This window comes from Sphaeramia orbicularis, chromosome 7, assembly GCF_902148855.1.
Source record: "Sphaeramia orbicularis chromosome 7, fSphaOr1.1, whole genome shotgun sequence".
Classification (NCBI taxonomy): Eukaryota; Metazoa; Chordata; class Actinopteri; order Kurtiformes; family Apogonidae; genus Sphaeramia; species Sphaeramia orbicularis.
In genome coordinates, this window is record NC_043963.1 from 6484758 (window position 1) to 6503578 (window position 18821).

Consider the following 18821-nt stretch of genomic DNA (forward strand, 5'->3'; position numbering starts at 1 on the left):
CCGCCCTTTGACACCCGTGACCTTCGACCTTCCCTCACCTCAGACCACAAAGAACTATAACTACGTTTAATATAAACTCATAAACTCAAAACTTTATTATTTTCATTCGAATGCAGCCGACTCCGCCCTCCTCCACTGTCTCCACGACAACCAGCAGAGAACACAGAAGAAAGTTCTGATTGGTCGATAATGTACAAATATTCTACAGTCTTTGTTTTTTGTTTCCCGGGAGACGGGGGAAACTGTCCTTGTCGTCACGGTAACCCACCTAGTCGATCACAGTCGCAGAAGACGCGGCGTCGCCTCCTACTGGTCGGCTCGGAACTTCTTTGGCCCGGTGGGTTTCTGGAAAAAAAAAAAAAGAAAGAAATTCAAGTGAATGAAATGAAGTGGCATGAAAAAATATACCCATATAAAACAAATATGTAGTAAATATGCGAGTCTTACAAATCAGGAGAGGCTCCCGGTCTCTTCACTGGTGGTTTGGCGTCTTTACTGGTTTCTGCAAAACAGTTGGATTCAGTTTAGTCGTTTAATTTGTCCCGTTTCCATATTTACAGTATTTATATGGATATCAGGAGGTAGGACTGGATAAGCAGTGGCTTCTTCCTACTCCCTTTCAGGCACAACAGTTCTTTTTTTCCTGTTATTTGGTTTTTTATTTGTGTATTGTTTATTTTTATTTTTATTTTTTCCCCCCTTCTCTTCCATATGTTTTGTATTATGTCTGAAATAAACTAAACTAAATACTGGCCTGTGACAATACACCAGTCATCCATATCCACTGACTGGCACAGTGGGGTTAATATTATCTCATCCATGTCAGTGGGTGGATATTCGACAGTAAGTGAACATGTAGACCTCCAAGATGATGTGTTGGAAACAGTAAAATGTTCAAGAGTATGATCTGATTAACTCTGATAGAGAGAAACTGATGAACTCAGTGTCAGAGCATCTCCAGATCTTGTTTATTCCTGATGTAAAGTGTTTAGAACCGACCATAAGTGTAGAGCTGCAGCTATCCATTCTTTTTCAAGTCAAGTATTCTACCAAATATTTCAGCGATTAATCGAGTATTTGGATTTCGTCATCAAGCTGTCAACAAGACTCATTATTATAGACAAATGCATAGCCTACATGCAACTAAATGAAGAGTTGGATTTTTCTGTATTCCTGTAAAGACTTGTTTATTTTTTGGTTTTAAAGGTTAAACATCGTTTATTATTATTATTTAGTATCCTGCAATTTCTGGTCATTTTGTTGATTGTTTTGTTCGTTTTTGTCAACTTTTTGGATCATTTTTCCTCATCCTTACACTGAGTTGAATATTTTGTTCATGTTATTGATTTAATGATTTTTTTCCATGTTGTTGATTCTTCATTTTGCTAATTTATGAATATTGCTGTCCTTTTTTTTTTGTTTTTTTTTTATATATTTTTTTAAAATTTTTGTTCATTTTGGGTTCCTTTTGGTGTCTAAGTTCTTCATTTTGTTAATTATTTTGCTCATCTTTTGTTTGGTGCGGTGGTGTAAATAGTCCTGAACATCAAGTCACAGCTTTTAATGCTGAATGCAAAGTTGAGGAGGTGAAGTCAGAAACGACACTATTCTATATTCACTGCATCCACTTGTTTGAGTTCATTTTGTTGGCAAACAGGTTTTAGGAGCAGTGCTGCCATCTTCTGGTATCAATAAGGCATTACTGTCTACATACAAACACTGTGGCAAAAGTATGTGGACATGTTGAATTCAGGTGTTTCTTTTCTAACAGGGGTCTGGGATACAAAACAATAATGACTAATGTCGGAATATAGTATTATAACGGGATAAATGTTGCATTGGTTAGTTTGGTTTAAATTGTTATCTCAAAAATGCCTCAGATGTTTTTTACTTAATTAAAAACATTAAACTTTAAGGAAATATTGATATTTTTATCTCAGATCCTCATGAACTGGACATCTTAGAGTTGTAGGCATGATGTGTCCCAATACTTTTGTCCACGTAGCTTAAAAACATCAAGATTTCCTTAAAGTTTAATGGAAGATTTTTCTTCTTCAGTGAGATGGGAAGAAAGTAGATTGTTAGTTGGGTAGAAAATTATTTTTTACAGTGAGGGCATGAAAATATTTAAGAAATTTAGAGGCCGAACACTTAAAATCATAGTCATGGAAAAAAAAAAAAAACAAAATCAAATGTTGAGAGAAATTAAGTAAAAATCCTGAATTCTACATGTCCGCATACTTTTGTCCATGTACCGTAGTCTACCATAACTGTACATAGTTTATGTGTGACCGTTTGTGGGTGTGGCCTGTGGTCGGTCTTACCTTGCAGCCACCGGACCTGTGTGGCCGGTCCGTATCCTTTCTGGTTCCGAGCGGCGATGCGGAAGATGATGGCGGGTTTGGTGGTGTAGTCGATGTGGGCGTTGGCCAGGCTGGTGGACTGGACTAGGCAGGACGGGCTTGGGCCACAGTAGACCCTCATGAAGGCCAGCTGGGCCGGACCAGACCCTGACCCTGAGGCCTGGCTGGACTGGATGGCCAGGTACACAGAGTACTCCTGATCTTTCCCGACGTGACGGCGGGCGGTTCCCAGGTCAACTGAGCGCCGTCCAGGTTCTGCAAAACCAGACCACAGCAGGTTTACAGGTTTTAGAGAAAACACTCCAACAGGGTCAAAGCTGAGCACCGACTGAAACCACGAACACTGAGGTTCAGTAAAACTACACACAAATAAGAAAAGTTAAAATATGTCAACATTGTTGTTCAGCAAAAGTAAAAAACACAACCTTTTATCTGTCAAATTCACTTTAGTTCAGGTTCCACATTCAGCCCAATTTGATCTGAAGTAAATTAATATAATACCCAGAGAATAACAAGTCCAATTTTTTCCTTTGTTTTAGTGCAAAAAACAACAACAAAAAAAACATCAGAGTGTCATTATTCATAGGCAATAATCTATTATCTTTTCACATTAAACCAAGAACAAAATTTAGACATACTTTATAATTCAGAGGGAAATTCAAGATTTGGAGTCATTCATAGATTATATTATTTTAGTTGCGATAACATTGGTCTGTATATGGAACCTGAACTAAAACCAGTCTGACACCACTGACTGTTAATATCTTCAGTGTAATTTTTCCACTTTGCCTAATTCCTACTGCAGGCTGGACTGGAACCTCTGGTGGGCTGGTTTTGGCCCATGGGGCCGCATGTTTGACACCCCTGTTAGAACACATTTTACATTTAAGAACTAAATTTCACTTCCTTTCACACCTTCGCTGGTTATCACTTATATAAAATCTATAGATTAATTCTTATGTTAATTAACTATTTTCATATACTTTTATTAAGGCTCCATGTAAACAGAGAAAAATAAACAAAAACCACAAGTAAACTAGACAAATCAAAAATATTTGATTTAAAGGCCGTATCAACCAGCCATTTGATCTTAAGAACTTCATTTCCCATAATGCTCCCTTTATAAAGTGAGGTACTGATCACAGCTTAACAGGTTTAATGTCTGTATAAAGAGTATGATGAGCAGGGCAGTAAGTAATGCTTGTTTTAATCATTGATCTGCAGGTGATGTTAACTGTTGATTAAAGACTATGTTTATACCAATTTACAAAGCAGTTACAATACTGACAGAGGTCAAACTGCTGCATTTGAGTTTGGCTTCATTACACAAATTGATAAACCCCGTTTTCCAGCTACTGATTGGTCAAAAGTCTCAGTAGAATCATCATTTAAGGATTAAAACGACATTTGTCGCCCCCTGCTGGTCAATGACCTCAATCACACTAATGATTTCCATAACATTTGACTGAAAAACTGCTGAATGGTGCAGCTAACTTTACAGCATATTTACTTTTGTGGCTTTACTGTATATATAGGTTCATGATGTTTAAGTGTACTTCAGTGTAATCACATTAACAATTTCATATGTGATGATTCAGGGGTTTACGATCTCACCGAAACGTGTGATCAACCCCGATTTCAGACCAAAACAAACCATCAGTGACAGGTGGTTGTGGGTCTTTTGTAGACGTTCAACACAAATAAAACTAAACATTGTAAGAATCAGATTCCCTAAGTATCCATGGGAACCGTACGTGTATTGTTTACTTTTGTATGACAGGGAAAGGACTCAGATTAGGTTCTGTCTATAAATCCATCCCATGACCACAGTGAATCCAGACTGGCCCCAAACCAGCACCCTATGACTGTTGGGACTTTGTCTGGTCTGGCCTCACCTTGCTGATCTTGATGGCACAAGGGGCTCCAGGGAAACCAGGTAGACACGTCTTAAAGGCCGACACCTCCGAAGAAGGCGCCGCGGCCGCAGATGTTGATCCCCGCCACCCTGAACTTGTAGGCGGTTCCCTGGCTGCAGCTCCACCTTCTTCATCTGGCTGTAGTCCGGCATCACGCCAGAGTCGTCCTACAGAGGCACGTCAGTACATGAGTCCCAATTCAACTAAAGGTCAATGATTAATGAGGAGTTAGGGACCGTTTACATTATTCATACTATTGAATCCTGACACCAGTGTCAGATCCTCAAAATGTATCCAACATCATATCTGCATGTTTGATGAAGCCAAATTTAGGAATTTTTTAAAGAAATTTTTCAAAGTATCTGGTCAAATTTCAGACATTCCATTCACATAAATAACAGTCCAACAGGCCTCATAGTTAATACACACCAACGTGTACAAAAATACACAAAAGAACACAATAAAATACACCAAGAATACACTTAAAAATAAAAAATTCAATCTATGGATGTCCAATGCCAACATGCTCTGTGAATTCACATGTGATAGGTTGATTGACTGTTATCGTTTCCATCGTTCATTAATCGTTCTGACCAACAAAATAATTACTGTTTAATTCCTCATTATCAACACATATTTTTAGTAACTCAACAATATTTTTTGCACTTATGTTTCTTTATCATATTGATAATATATTGTCTTGTACATATTGTACAAATTAGTGTTCCAATTGTGTGTGTGTGTGTGTGTGTGTGTGTGTGTGTGTGTGTATGTGTATATATATATATATATACATATACATATATACATATATATACACACACATACACACCTTTTTTCCTTTTTCTTGTATTGATAATTTCTTTCCCACTACTTGTTGTTCTACTTGAATAGAGTGACTAACACACAATTTCCTCCTGGGATTAAAAAGTATTCTATTTCTCCACTGTTATCTCTTGGTGTGGACGGCTATTTACGGATTACAATACTTACGTCAACTACGTTGTCATCATATGGGACGTAGTAGTGCGTCACCACCATGTTGGTAACCTTGACGATCCCGACGTCGTACCACTGACTCTCCTTTGCCGCTGCCGCCTTCACCGCCGTCGCTCCCTGCTTCTACACAAACACACAGTTAGTGTTTCTGCTCAGTGCTGCCTCCTGCTGTCGAGGTGCACCACTGTTTTTCTCACCGTGGTTGCCGTGGCGATGCCGTTTGCCACTTCAGCTAGCGCGGCCGCTGCCTGCATCTTTGCTGGACTTGCTTGTCAGTGGAGGGGTGGGGCCAACGTGCTGGCCAATCGGGCCACGGCGCTCGTTACAGCGGATGCTGTCAGCTCGTGTCCGTTGCTCTCTGCTGCTGGGTCGTTGAGGCTGTCGGCTGGAGCAAGGCCCTCTGGAGGAGAAGGGGAAAAAAAAAAAAAAAGGTTCACACACCAGGAAGACATCTGAGGACTTTTATGTTCATGAATCTGAACTCTTCAATGTACGAAGAAGTGAATTAAACAGTAACGCTGGTTAAATATAATTAAATAGGTACAAAGACTACAGGCAGGCAGATGGAGACGGTTATGGTGGAAAAACTAGAATCACTTTGGATTTAAACACAGAAGATTAGTGTTTATTAACAGTTTCAGATCCAGTGCATCATCATAGGTCTGTAGGCCGGTGCTCCAACAGATCCCGATCCTTGTGTATGGAGTTTGGAAGCCGATACCCTGCTTGTAGAGTGCTTTTTTTAATTCCTCCATATGCTCTGTGCTTCTCCATTACCTCGTAGGTGTAGTCGTGGTTGAAAAAAAAAAAAAAAACCCTGCTTGTTAAAAACAAAGACTTTTGTTTTCCAATCTAGCTTGAGGACAGTGTCTTTAATATCAAACTGGAGGAAGTTTATAACAATGGACCGTGGGGTAGCGTCAGGTTTAGGTGTTGTGCCAAGGTACATATCCCCACTGAGAATTTCTTCCCCTGCCCGCGGGAGCATAATTTCATCATTAAAACATCATGATGACTTACCATGGGGATGGTTTTTAAGTCAGTGGATTCCATACATAGGAAGCACATTTCACAAAAAACCATGGCAAGTCATATTTCGTATGTAAAAAGTCATAATTCTGAAAGAAGTGGACATGAGATAAAAAGTCAATTCTGAGGAAAAAAAGTTGAAATGGAGATTAAAAAATATATAATAATCATGAGACAAATTGTCAAAATTGTGCTCTCTGCAGACTGTTTGCCAGGGGGAAACTATTCTGAGCAGGGACACATACCTTGGTACAACACCTAGCTGACAGCTGCTTCTGGGCCAAAGTTCTGAACACACTGGACTTTAAGGAACAAACCTACGGATAAGGGGAGCTCCGTGGTCAGTAAACTTTACACAAACCGGATCATCAAGTCACCCTCGGCGTCTTCAGGCACACCATACATTCGAATACTGTTTCTTCTGGACCCGCTTTCCAGATCGGTCACGTTTAGCCGCAGTTTCCGTCGTTCTTACAGCAGAGCAGGGTCTGTTTAGTTATGGAGCCACTCACTCCTCTTCCTCTGAAATAGTCCGAGCCCGGCCTTGAGCTTCAAGTGTCGTTCCCATTTCCACTAGTTTATGGTTAAGCACGTGTTTTACCGTTATTGTTTCATCTCTCAGGTCCTTCCTTAACTCTTCTTTAAGATCGGAAATAGCTGTGCGTATGTCGCTTTGAAATCGCGGAGGTCTTTGGAAATGGAGTAGACTCCAGGAAGTAGCTGGTCTCGGGTTCATTAGCTTCTTTGCTAGTTAGCACGGCGCAATTTGCGTCACCGGAGGTTTCCATTTGGACTTTCTTCGATCATAATTGTCCAGTCGGTTGATTTTGGCTTCTTTGAGACTTGTCCCATACTCTTCTCTCTGCGATATAAGTTAACGACTTGAAATTCTCAATTCAGGGGATGAGTTCAGGCCGATTGAGACGGAGCAGAAAGTTACGGCCGCCTCGCGCATGGGTTCCACCGGAAGTCAAATATGTGCCGTGACTGTCTTTTTTTTAATGTTATCTGTGATGTTTCGTGTCATTAATTGCTGTTGTGTTTGAGAGTGAGTGACCGGTCTTCTACAGTAATGAACATCACCGCTAACAGACATGGTAAAGTCACCGTGACCTCTGACCTCAGGTTAACAGGACAACATGGCGCTTACCTGTTGGCATAGCACTGTGCTGGGGTTCTGCTGGTTCCGGTTCAGGTTCGGGTTCTGGTTGGTGTGGACGTCCTGTAGCTGCTGCTGCTGCTGGACGAGGGCAGCGAGCTCCTGCTGGGTCAGGACGATGGGGATGGACTGATCCACCGAACCCTCTGCGTCACCTGGAAACAGACACAGGTGAGTTAGCCGTATATGAGGGTTCATGCAGGTGTGTTTGATTGGATCAGCTGCACTTCACCAGCACACTACTGAGGACACTGGAACAGGTACTTATAATCTGGTACAAAGAAAGATCCAAACATACAACGCCGACCAAAACCATCTACTGTTTTTTTTATTTAAACCCTTCTGTTTATTGCTGTGGTTTCCAACCTTTTTTGGTCGTGACCCCATTTTAACCATCACAAATTCTGGCGACCTCAGACATTCAAAACAGAGACATTTTTCACATAAATTAATTTGTTTTTGATCCTGTAATAGTTTTCTATCTATGTTTCAAATACAGGTTCACTTCTGAGGACATTTAATTTGAGAAAATATAGGACGTCTCTGAGCCAGTGAATAAAGGAAGGGGGCTGTGGTGATTTCCATTTCAGGACAATTACCCTTCTCACTAGAATAGTCATAAATGCAAGAGAATTACTTTGAGAGGTGGAGAGGAAAGGTGTCCTGACAAAAAGCCAAATAGGGCACTCAAATTTCTCAAATTAGAAAAAATTAGAATGACACTTTATGCCTCTGCTAATAAATTTTCACAAATCTGGAATCCTTTGTTTCAACTAGTCAGGAAAACAAATTTCCCCTTTGTTACAGATGGACTTTTATGGTCATTTTTCCGCCTGGTCCTGTTTTTGTTTTTTCTATTCAGTAAACACATACCACATCGATATTCTAAATGTGAACCTTTCAATACATTTTTTTTGTTTGTTTAGCTTTTGTTTTTTTGTTGTTGTTGTCTTTGTTTGTGTGTTTTGTTAATGGAGAAGGTCGGTGTACTTGTTCTTGTGTTTGTTTGCATGTAAAAAAAAAAGAAAGAAAAGGAAATTGTGTAACAATTTATTTTCAAATGACGTCACATATGATGCAATGTTTGTATTGCCCAGTTTCTATAAAACTCAAAATAAACAAAGGTTGGGGGAAAAAAAAAATAATACTTTTTTAGAGGACATTTAGTCTATATAATGTATATTATTCTGGACGGAGGCAGTAAATCCAGGTGTAGATTACTGCACAAAGGGAGAATTGGATTTTCCTTGGTTAAGATATGTACAGTCAGTCCAGCTTGTATTTAGAAGGCTGACAATTAATACTGAACAAACAAGAACTCAAACTATGAATTATGAAAGAGCTGCAGCATCTGAAACTGACCACAATGAACATTTGACAGATAAACAGAACCACAGTGCTGCAGTTTCACCTTCAAAGTTTGTCATGTGTGTTATGTATTAGGTTTGTCTCTGTCAACTCACCATATATTTTTTAGTCATAAGTTTTTTTATTATTTTTTTCAATTACTAGAAATTTCAGGCGACCCCACGTGGGGTCCCGACCCCAAGGTTGAAAAACACTGGTTAATTGTTTTTTTTCCCCCACATATAAAAACAAAGAATATAGTTCGTTGTTTGATCGAAAAGTCAAACAAACACACAGACAACTTGTGGAACAAACCCCCCTCCCCTGGCACACATCACCTCCAGGTTACAAAAATAAATAATAATAATAATAATAATAAATAAATAAATAAATAAAAAAACAGTAAATAAATATAAAATAGAGGTACAAAATTCCCACTTTAAATGTCACCAAAAATCCATCTACTGATTTAAACTGTTTAATACCTGCTGATCCACTAATCCTATCAGTACATGTAAATAATTGGTGTAAAATATAGTTATTCATCTTTCGTGGTCATCAGATATGACCTATTTGGATGTTCAGAGGCTCCCTAGTTACCATTGAACACAGTCATCTTCTACAACATTGATTCACCAGTAAAACACTGGGTTTATGTGCGTTAATGATATCTTTGCTGAAAACAGTCACTTTTTCTTTAGTTTTCTCTGTTTTGATGTAATAACCTTTGAATTTACTTTGAGTTTACTGAACATCTACATCAGGGGTGTCCTCAAGAGCTACTATCCTGCATGTTTTAGATGTTTCCCTCTTCCAGCACACCTGACGGTCGTTATCAGTCTTCTGCAGAGCTTGATGATAAGCTTATCATTTGAATCAGGTGTGTTGGAAGAGGGATACATCTAAAATATGCAAGATAGTAGCTCTCCAGGACCAGGATTGGACACCCCTGATCTACATGATCAGTGAATTAAATATAGTAAAAATACATGATTTACAGTTGAAAAATGCAAAATACAGAGGATAATATTATAGTAGATGATGATAAATCACTTAAGAAAGGTCATATATAGAGCAATATAATAATATTAATAATAATAATAATGATAATAATGATATTATAAATAATATCAAATAGAGAAAAATTCATTTGGGAGCTGACACAAATGTAGCACTGGGTCTTTATGGGTTAATTATGTTCCACCACTGTTCAGATGCATAACTTTTCCCAAATAAGTTGATATGAACTAAACAAAAAAAGGACAACTCTTTGAGCACAGATCCTCTTCCTCTGCTTTAATAATAAAGTCTATGATGACAGCATTATCAAAACTATGTCATCTGCGATATTTGATTTGTATAAATGTCACTGAATATCAACTGGTGTGTCTCATGATCAGAGGTCAAAGGTTAAATATGTATGAGTTTTACCGAGTTGTCCGGCAGCCCCGCAGTACTGCCTGTATCGTCACTTGCTGAGCAGCATCCTCTGTTGCCGTGGTAACCGCCAGCTGATCAGGGTCAGCCCTCTCGTCCCCATCAGTGTCGTCGTCCCAGAGTCCACCTCACCACCATCGCCTTCCGTTGACATCAGCTCCTGAGGGAGGGCCGCTGTCTGTGGAGTGCATCTGAGAGACCAGTGGGCGGAGTCAGAACAGGCCAATGGGATTGGTCGGAGTTCATGTGCTGGGTTGGCTCACCTGTGCCGCCTCGCCCGCCTCCACATGAACCTGTAACACCGTCGCTGCTGAGGACATCACGTCCTCTGATTGGTCTGTCTGCATCTGCTCCTCCCCCTGCCTCTGCTGTCACCATGGCGACAGCCTCAGCTTCAGAAGACTCCGCCCTGTCCTCTCCAACCAATGACGAGATCTCCTGCAGACAGACGAACAGAGGGGATGATGGGAAGTCTGAATCTAATGATGGATCATGTGTGGAAAGCCAAATTCCTGTCAGTTTTAGAGATTTAAATAAAATGCCACATTTTCACAACAAGAAAAACATTGTTTTTGTTAGAATCATAGTAGTAAGGATAACAAAAGCTGACATCATTTCATTTAAATCTACAACATTTTCACACATGCACAAACAATAAATCAAGTTTCCACTTCTGATCAGACAAAGTTTAACTCACTGGTATCGATGGGCCAGGGGTGGGTGTGGCCTGTGTTACTGTGGTAACAGCCCTGCTCTGACTGGCTGTGGTGGATGAGGAGGCGGGGTCAGAGGAGGAGGCGTCTGTGGAGTCTCCCCTGCACACCGTCTCCACTCTGCTGGGCTGAAGAAGAAACAGAGAGTGAGGTCACTTCTTGTCACATGGGAGTTCTGTTTATTGCGTACGTTCAATAAAGACAATGTAAACTGTGATTATATGATTATTTGTTGATTGATTATCAGGATGTCTGATGGTTTTATTCCAGGAAATCCAGTTAATAAATGCTGTTTTGGTAATCTGTCCCTAAACCAGACCTGAGACTTTTATTGAGAGGGTCTATGAGAGCAAGAGTAATATAGAACATATAATTGAATAGAAATACAACAGCAGATATATAATAGCAATGGAAATGTGCAAATCAGAGATATATAACTAGGTAAAATTAAAAAAAAAAAAAGTATTAAAAAATGTGCAAATGTATGTTTACATTGTTATATTTGCATTTTTTAAATAGTACTTTTACATTTAAATTTTTTTTTTTTTACCTTGTATATCTCTAAGTTACACACATTTCTATTGTACACTTTTATAAAATGTATGTCTGTATTTTATTGTGATGTATATTAGTGGTTCAGTGCACTGTTGCTGGCCTCTACATGCAGTTTCGTTGCACAACCTGCATAATGACAATAAATAGAATAGAAAAGGTCTTTACAGTCATTGTTACAGGAACAATGAAAATCCATTTAGCAGCAAAAGACTGTATAAAAATATCACACAAAAATACATATAATATATAAAATATTAAATATACAAATACTACTAAAAAATACAAAAGCTAATTATACTACAGATAAGAAAAATGTACATACATAAGGATGAAGGGTAACGCCTATTCTATTCTATTCCTCCAATATGATACTTATTAAAGCACTTAACAGTTACCTTTGACCTTTTATGTGATTAATGATGATAAGAATATTCATGTGACTGTGTTGTCTGGGTGACATAACCCTGGGTCTGCTGTACTTTATTGTCCCTTCTTTCTTTCCGTAGGGTGGGGTTTACCTGTTGCCGTCGGTGGCGGTGTTGGTGGTTCCAGTTTCATGCGTTTCACACGGCGGGTTAGAGCACACCTGAAAACAGACCAAGGTTAATCTCCTCACCACCTTTAACCACTCACTGATCACGTCAACATCAGTCAGGTAGGCTCTCACCTGTCGGACTCCCCCGGCTCCGGCTGTGGTGGCGGTGTTGGTGGTTCCGGTCTCGTGGGTTTCACACGGTGGGTTAGAACACACCTGGAATTAAAATTAAAGAAACACAGTCCTGTCAGTGCGTGGCCTATGGGTACGAACAGCTTAACCAATCACTGCTGACCCGTGGACTCACCTGTTGGACTCCCCCGGCTCCGGCTGTGGTGGCGGTGTTGGTGGTTCCGGTCTCGTGGGTTTCACACGGTGGGTTAGAACACACCTGGAATTAACAACAGTACTATTAACAGCAGAAAAGAACCAGGATTTCGTACAGTTATTGTTGGATTTTAGTCGTTCTTAATAAATTAAGTAGTTCCCGCTTTTATCCAACAGGGGGCTGATACATTAATGAATCCGTAGTTTTTATTTATGACATTATATTATTTTATTAACATTTTATTTGCAATGCTGCTGAACTATAAGACAAATCATCTGGGGTCAGACCTTACAGCAGGGGTGTCAAACATATGACCCATGGACCCACACCGGTCCACCAAAGGGTCCAATCTGGCCTCTTGGGATGAATTTGTGAAATGCAAAAATTACACTGAAGATATTACGAACAACTGGTCATCTACAGTTCAATATGATGGAACAGTGGACAGGACCAATAAAATAATAACATAACCTATAAATGATGACAAGTACAAGTTTTCTCTTTGTTTTGTGTAAAAAAGTAAAATTGGATGAAAATGTTTACTTTTGCCAACTATTGGTTGGAAAAAAAAAAGAAGGGTGAATAATCTAAAACCACCAACCACCTGAAATTTTCTTAAAGAAACATAAGTGAAATTTTACTAATATCTTCCTGTTACTGTACTTATTACAACTGTATTGTTTTGTTTTGTATTGCACGGATCTCTGTTATTTATTAAGTGGGGACTGTAGATGAAAATTAGCATTGGCACTAACTCCAGCGTATTTTACATGTTTATACTGAAATGGAATGTATAAATGTGTTCATTAATGTGGACTGTCCCGCCTAAATAAAGATACATAAATGTTTGTGTATTTGTAGATCCACTCTGATCTGTAAGTTGTAATATACATGTGTCAATAATATACTGAATATTGTTGACATTGCACTTTTTTCACACTAAAGAGACAAATGTGGAAGTTATATTGTTATATTAGTAAACTGAACTCATTTTTCTTAAGACTTTTCAGGTTGTACATGGTTGTTCAGGTTATTCGCATTTTCATAATGTAATTTGACTTCTTTCACACTAAAGGAGAAACATTTTGATTATAATTTATAGGTTCTTACATTATCATTTCTCTGGTTTGACCCACTTTAGATCATATTGGGCTGAATGTGGAACCTGAAATAAAGTAAGTTTGATCCCCCTGCCTTACAGCATTAGAGAAAAACACTACAAATCCCCTATAAACAAGCAAAGAAATATTTTTTTTTCAGTCTATTATACATTTATTTACCACTTTTTTGTGTAATAAAATTTAGGGTTTGTAGTTTTGTATCACCTTACCTCAGAAAATATAGAAGTATTTTATATGACATACTATCCTGTAACATAATGTTAATATCTAACACTAGTTGACCAACCACACAGATCTAAATGACACCCAGGTCATGTGATAATACTTCATTCTGGGTCTGGTTCGGTCCAGGTTCTAACCTGTCGGACTCACCCCGGCTCCAGCTGTGGTCGTGGTGTTGGTAGTTCCAGTCTCATGAGTTTCACACGGCGGGTTAGAGCAGGTGGTTCCACCGTTGAGCGTGGAGGAGGCGGGGTCCACTGTGGGGTCGGAGGACACCAGGTACTGAACTGGTCCCAGTCACTGCAGCTGGAGGAACTGGACCGGACTGGTTAGAGGATATCTGGAGGAGAAGAGGAGGAGGAGGAAAAATGTCAGGTTCAGTCTTTCTATCACAGTTAAAACCAATCAGCTGTTAGTTTTCCTCTTCTGTGATTGGTCAAGCTGTGAGTATGTTAAACGAATGAGTGGCAAGTTCAGGGTATAAACTATATGGACAGAAATATTGAGACACTCATGTCTACAGCTGTAAAATGTCCTGTTGATGATTTGACATAAAAACATTAATATTTCCTCAAAGTTAAATGTGAGATTTTTCTTCCTCAGTGAGATGTAAAGAACGTAGATGGTTAGTTGTGGTAGAAAATTATTATTTACAGTCAGAGCATAAAATATTTTTGAAATGTACTGGTAAAACATTTAAAATCCTAGTCATGAATTAAAAAAAAAAAAAAAAAAAAATCGGTATTGAGAAAAATTAAGTCAAAACCATCTCTGAGGCATTTTGGAAGCAAAGATAATTTAAACCAAACTTACCACTATGATATTCATCCCAATATAAAACTATATTATGACATTTGTCGTTGTTTTGTATCCCAGACCCCTGTTTGAAAAGAAACACCTGAATTTGTGTGTGGATATTTAATTACTGAGCCAAATGGGACAAACTAACCACATGGTAGGGGTTGAAACATTCCCCTATGAAATGGGCCAACCCTTCGCGACCTGTTACATCATCATCAGTCATCGATGCTGCTATAAACAGATGCAAAAACTTTGTTTCCAAAAGTATTCCTCATGCCGTCAGTAGCTGTAACAGCCTCTGTTCCATGAGCTTTGGTCATCTTTTTGCGGCTGAACTGCGGTCTATACCACTTTGAAATGGCATTAAACGGTCGATCAAATGATTAAGTTGTTTACGAAGAATTTATGTACATTTGTGTGTTTCTTTTGTCTCACTGCTGCACTTTTCAGCTCTGTTTACCTCCATCTTGCCAATGATTCGAACAGAATTATGGGAAATTTCTCTATCCCTCCGTTCGTAGTGTGGTCCTGAAAAATCTGTTTCCAGGGCTATACTGCCCTCCACCTTAGCCCTTCCCCTCTGTCTAATCAAGGATCAGGACAACACTACCCCTTCACATATATGCGCAAAACGGAGGGGGTAGGGGTAAGGGGGAGGGCAAGGGGTGAATTGGGTCTTTGAGGGTTAACAGTATCTGATGTTATTGACCTTGTGGACTTTTATAGACCATAACCCTGGCTGAGTGTTTTGAAGTCCTCCTCACCTGCAGCACACGGCCCATGCTGGAGGATGCGACGGTGGCGGTGTTGGTCGTGCCCGTGTCGTGCATCTCACAGGGCGGATTTGAACACACTCTCTCGGTGCCCCCGATGGTTGCCGTGGCGACGGTGGCGGTGTTGGTCGTCCCCGTGTCGTGCGTCTCACAGGGCGGATTTGAACACACTCTCTCGGTGCCCCCGATGGTTGCCGTGGCGACGGTGGCGGTGTTGGTCGTCCCCGTGTCGTGCGTCTCACAGGGCGGATTTGAACACACTCTCTCGGTGCCCCCGATGGTTGCCGTGGCGACGGTGGCGGTGTTGGTCGTCCCCGTGTCGTGGGTTTCGCAGGGCGGGTTGGAGCACACCAGTGTCACTGCAGCAGCATCAGAGTCAGAACAGAGACAGAATCAGCACATCTGATGTTCATGATCAGCCTAAAACTGTTCACAGATCAGTAGTGACAGCGCTGATGAGAACTGTAGTATCAGCGGTACACACTTCTAATTCTTACTCAGCAAAAAGAACACACTATATGGACAAAAGAATGCGGACACGTTGAATTCAGGTGTTTCTTTTCGAACAGGGGTCTGGGATCCAAAACAATAATGACTAATGTCAGAATATAGCTTTATATTGGGATAAATATCATTGTATTGGTTAGTTTGGTATAAACTGTTATATTTGCTTCCAAAATGCCTCAGAGATGGTTTTAACTTAATTGATTTGGTTTTTATTTTAATCCATGACTATGAGTTTAAATGTTCTATCCCTAAATTTCTAAATAATTTTTCGTGTTCTAACTGTAAATAATGATTTTCCACCACAACTAAACCATCTACTTTCTTCACATCTCACTTAGGAAGAAAACTCTGCCATTAAACTTCAAGGAAATATTGATTTTTATAAAACCATATGGACAAAAGTATTGGGACACATCATGTCTACAGCTGTAAGATGTTCTGTTCATGATGATTTGAGATAAAAACATCAAAATTTCCTTAAAGATTATTGGGAGATTTTTCTTCCTAAGTGAGATGTGAATGAGATACAATTTTAAAACCAAACTAACCAATGCAATGATATTTATCCCAATATAAAACTATATTATGACATTTGTCATTTTTATTTTGTATCCCAGACCCCTGTTAGAATAAAAAACACCTGAATTCAACGCATCCACATACTTTTGTCCATATCATGTATTTTCTCAGTATTAAAGTCCACAGCCTGTACCTGTGGAAGCTGCACCGTCTCCAGTCTCTCCCACTGCAGTCGTAGTTACTGTTGTGCTCGTAGTACTTCCAGGGTCTTCTGAAGTAGGTGAAGCCATGATGGAGACGGGCAGATCCTGGACCAGTGGCTGAGCCTCAGCACCGCTGGGGGTCGTGATGAGAGTCACCTGCACAAATAATCAATCAGACCTCATTTAAATAACTCAAATATGAATCAATTCAGCTCCAAAGCCTGAGATACTATATCTAAGGTGCATCCAGACCATCATGACCATCATCTATTATGTCTGAGTGTGGATGAGATTTATCAACCCTTATGATAAAAAATGACCAGAACAGACAAAAGTACTGGGGTCAAACATGAAGACAAGAGCTCATAAACAATTGCACACCAAACCTTAAGTATAAATTTACTAAAACACTCATTTAAATCAAGGCCAAAGACATGAAGTCAAATTCAATTCAAAATAAGCTATGTTACATAAAGTCAGACTATAACAGTATGTTTAACCCTTTTAAGACGATGTGTGGCTCCAGTGACACATTTTGTCTCTGTAACCTCAAATTTCGTTCTGAACATTTACAGATGTTTTCATAATAAATTACAAAAAATGCAAGTTGTTTTTTAGTTTTTTGCTATAAGCACACCTTTCTAAGCATATCAGAATTAAATGTAATAATGATAATTAATGATCAGATTTTGAAAGTTGAGTTCTTCCTGAAAAAAGCTGCAAAAGAATTGTCCAAAAGACATTTTCTGACACTTTATTGCAAAAATAACATATGGTAGGTGGAAAAGGGTTAAAACCATTTTGTACCTGCTTGGGTCCGCTAGCTGCTGCCGTTGCCGGGTGACCTGGCTGGCTAACGTTGCAATGGTTGCCAAAGTAGTGATGGGCGTTGCCAGAGAGGCGTTGGCTGTGGCGACGGCTCCTCCTGCCACCGTGGTCGAGACACTTCCTGTCACCGTCCCCAGACTGGAGACGCCTGCAGAGACAGAACAGCTGTTTATATAATGGAAGGTGACACAACCAAGCCATGATCACACAGACAATGTCTTCAACATCAGATTTATTCTGACAAGAGACTGTTTGCATGGAGACTAAAATTGGTAAGATCTGTTTTCATATGTAACAAAGCATCAAATCAGAATAAATAGAATTTGATTGAATAATTTGCTGTTTGGAGCCTTTTAACTCTACAAGGACTACTATTATATCAGGCCATTTACATTTATTCATGTTTGTTTTGCAGTAAAAGTGTCAGAAAATGTCTTTTTTTGCCAATTCTTTTGCACGTTAACTTTCAAAAAGCTTATTTTTCAAAATCTGACCATTAATTATCATTATTATATGTAATACATGCTTACACTGTTTTATTGTTAAAAAAAAAAAAAAAAAAAAAAAACAGACTTGAATTTGTTATACTTATGAAAAAACAACTGTAAATGTTCAGAACAAAATTTTTTGAGATTACAGAAATAAACTTTCAATTATTTTACATATGCTCAAACATTTTTGTTTATCTACAGCATTCCATTTTCATGTTAAAGCTTCTAATTTTTCAATTATTTCTAGCCATTTTTAGCCTCAGTAGCACATGTAGCATGTCTTATATACCACTGAAAGCTCTGTACTACTGAGAAAAGGCAAACAGCATCTGAAAGCTGAACTTCAAATAGTGAAGGAGTTACGGTCATTTGAATGACAGTGAATGCAAAATGTGGTGTCAGTGACACAACCATATTAAAAGGGTTAAACCACTGAACAGATCATATATTTATTTATTGGTTTATTTAACAGGGACACTGTGCATTGATTCACACTGCTGTAAATGCACCAGAATTGGCCTAATGGCTATTTATCATCTGCAGTCCCTGGACAGATGTTGAATTGTCACCCTAAATAATAGCACAAGGTTATAAACGTATCATTTTATCTATTTTATACACCGCCCAATGAACCTGGATGAAAACCTCTTCTACTAAGACCAGTCTCTGCCAACTGCGATGGTTACAAACACTCTTTTATTCTGGCTGAGTCATTATTTCCCATTTAGTGGAATATGAATGTACAGCGTTACCTGTGGTTCCCTTGACGACCAGCGTGGTGGACAGTGGGTTTGGCACCGACACCTCCTGGTGACACTAGTCTGACCCCCGCTCATTGGGACAGTCCGCAGGATGGTACCGGGGGTCCCTGGGGCTCCTTTCAACACCACCTACAGACACAGAGACCATCATTTTGCTTGTGTACATTTTCCTGCCTCCTCACGTCTGCTGTAACTCTTGGGGTGTTCAACATGC

General features: G+C 39.4%; 1 pseudogene; it reads right to left on the reverse strand.

Moving 5' to 3' along the window:
• Positions 1-415: 415 nt before the first annotated feature.
• LOC115422020 (host cell factor 1-like) overlaps positions 416-18821 on the reverse strand; it is a 31583-nt pseudogene continuing 13177 nt past the window's right edge.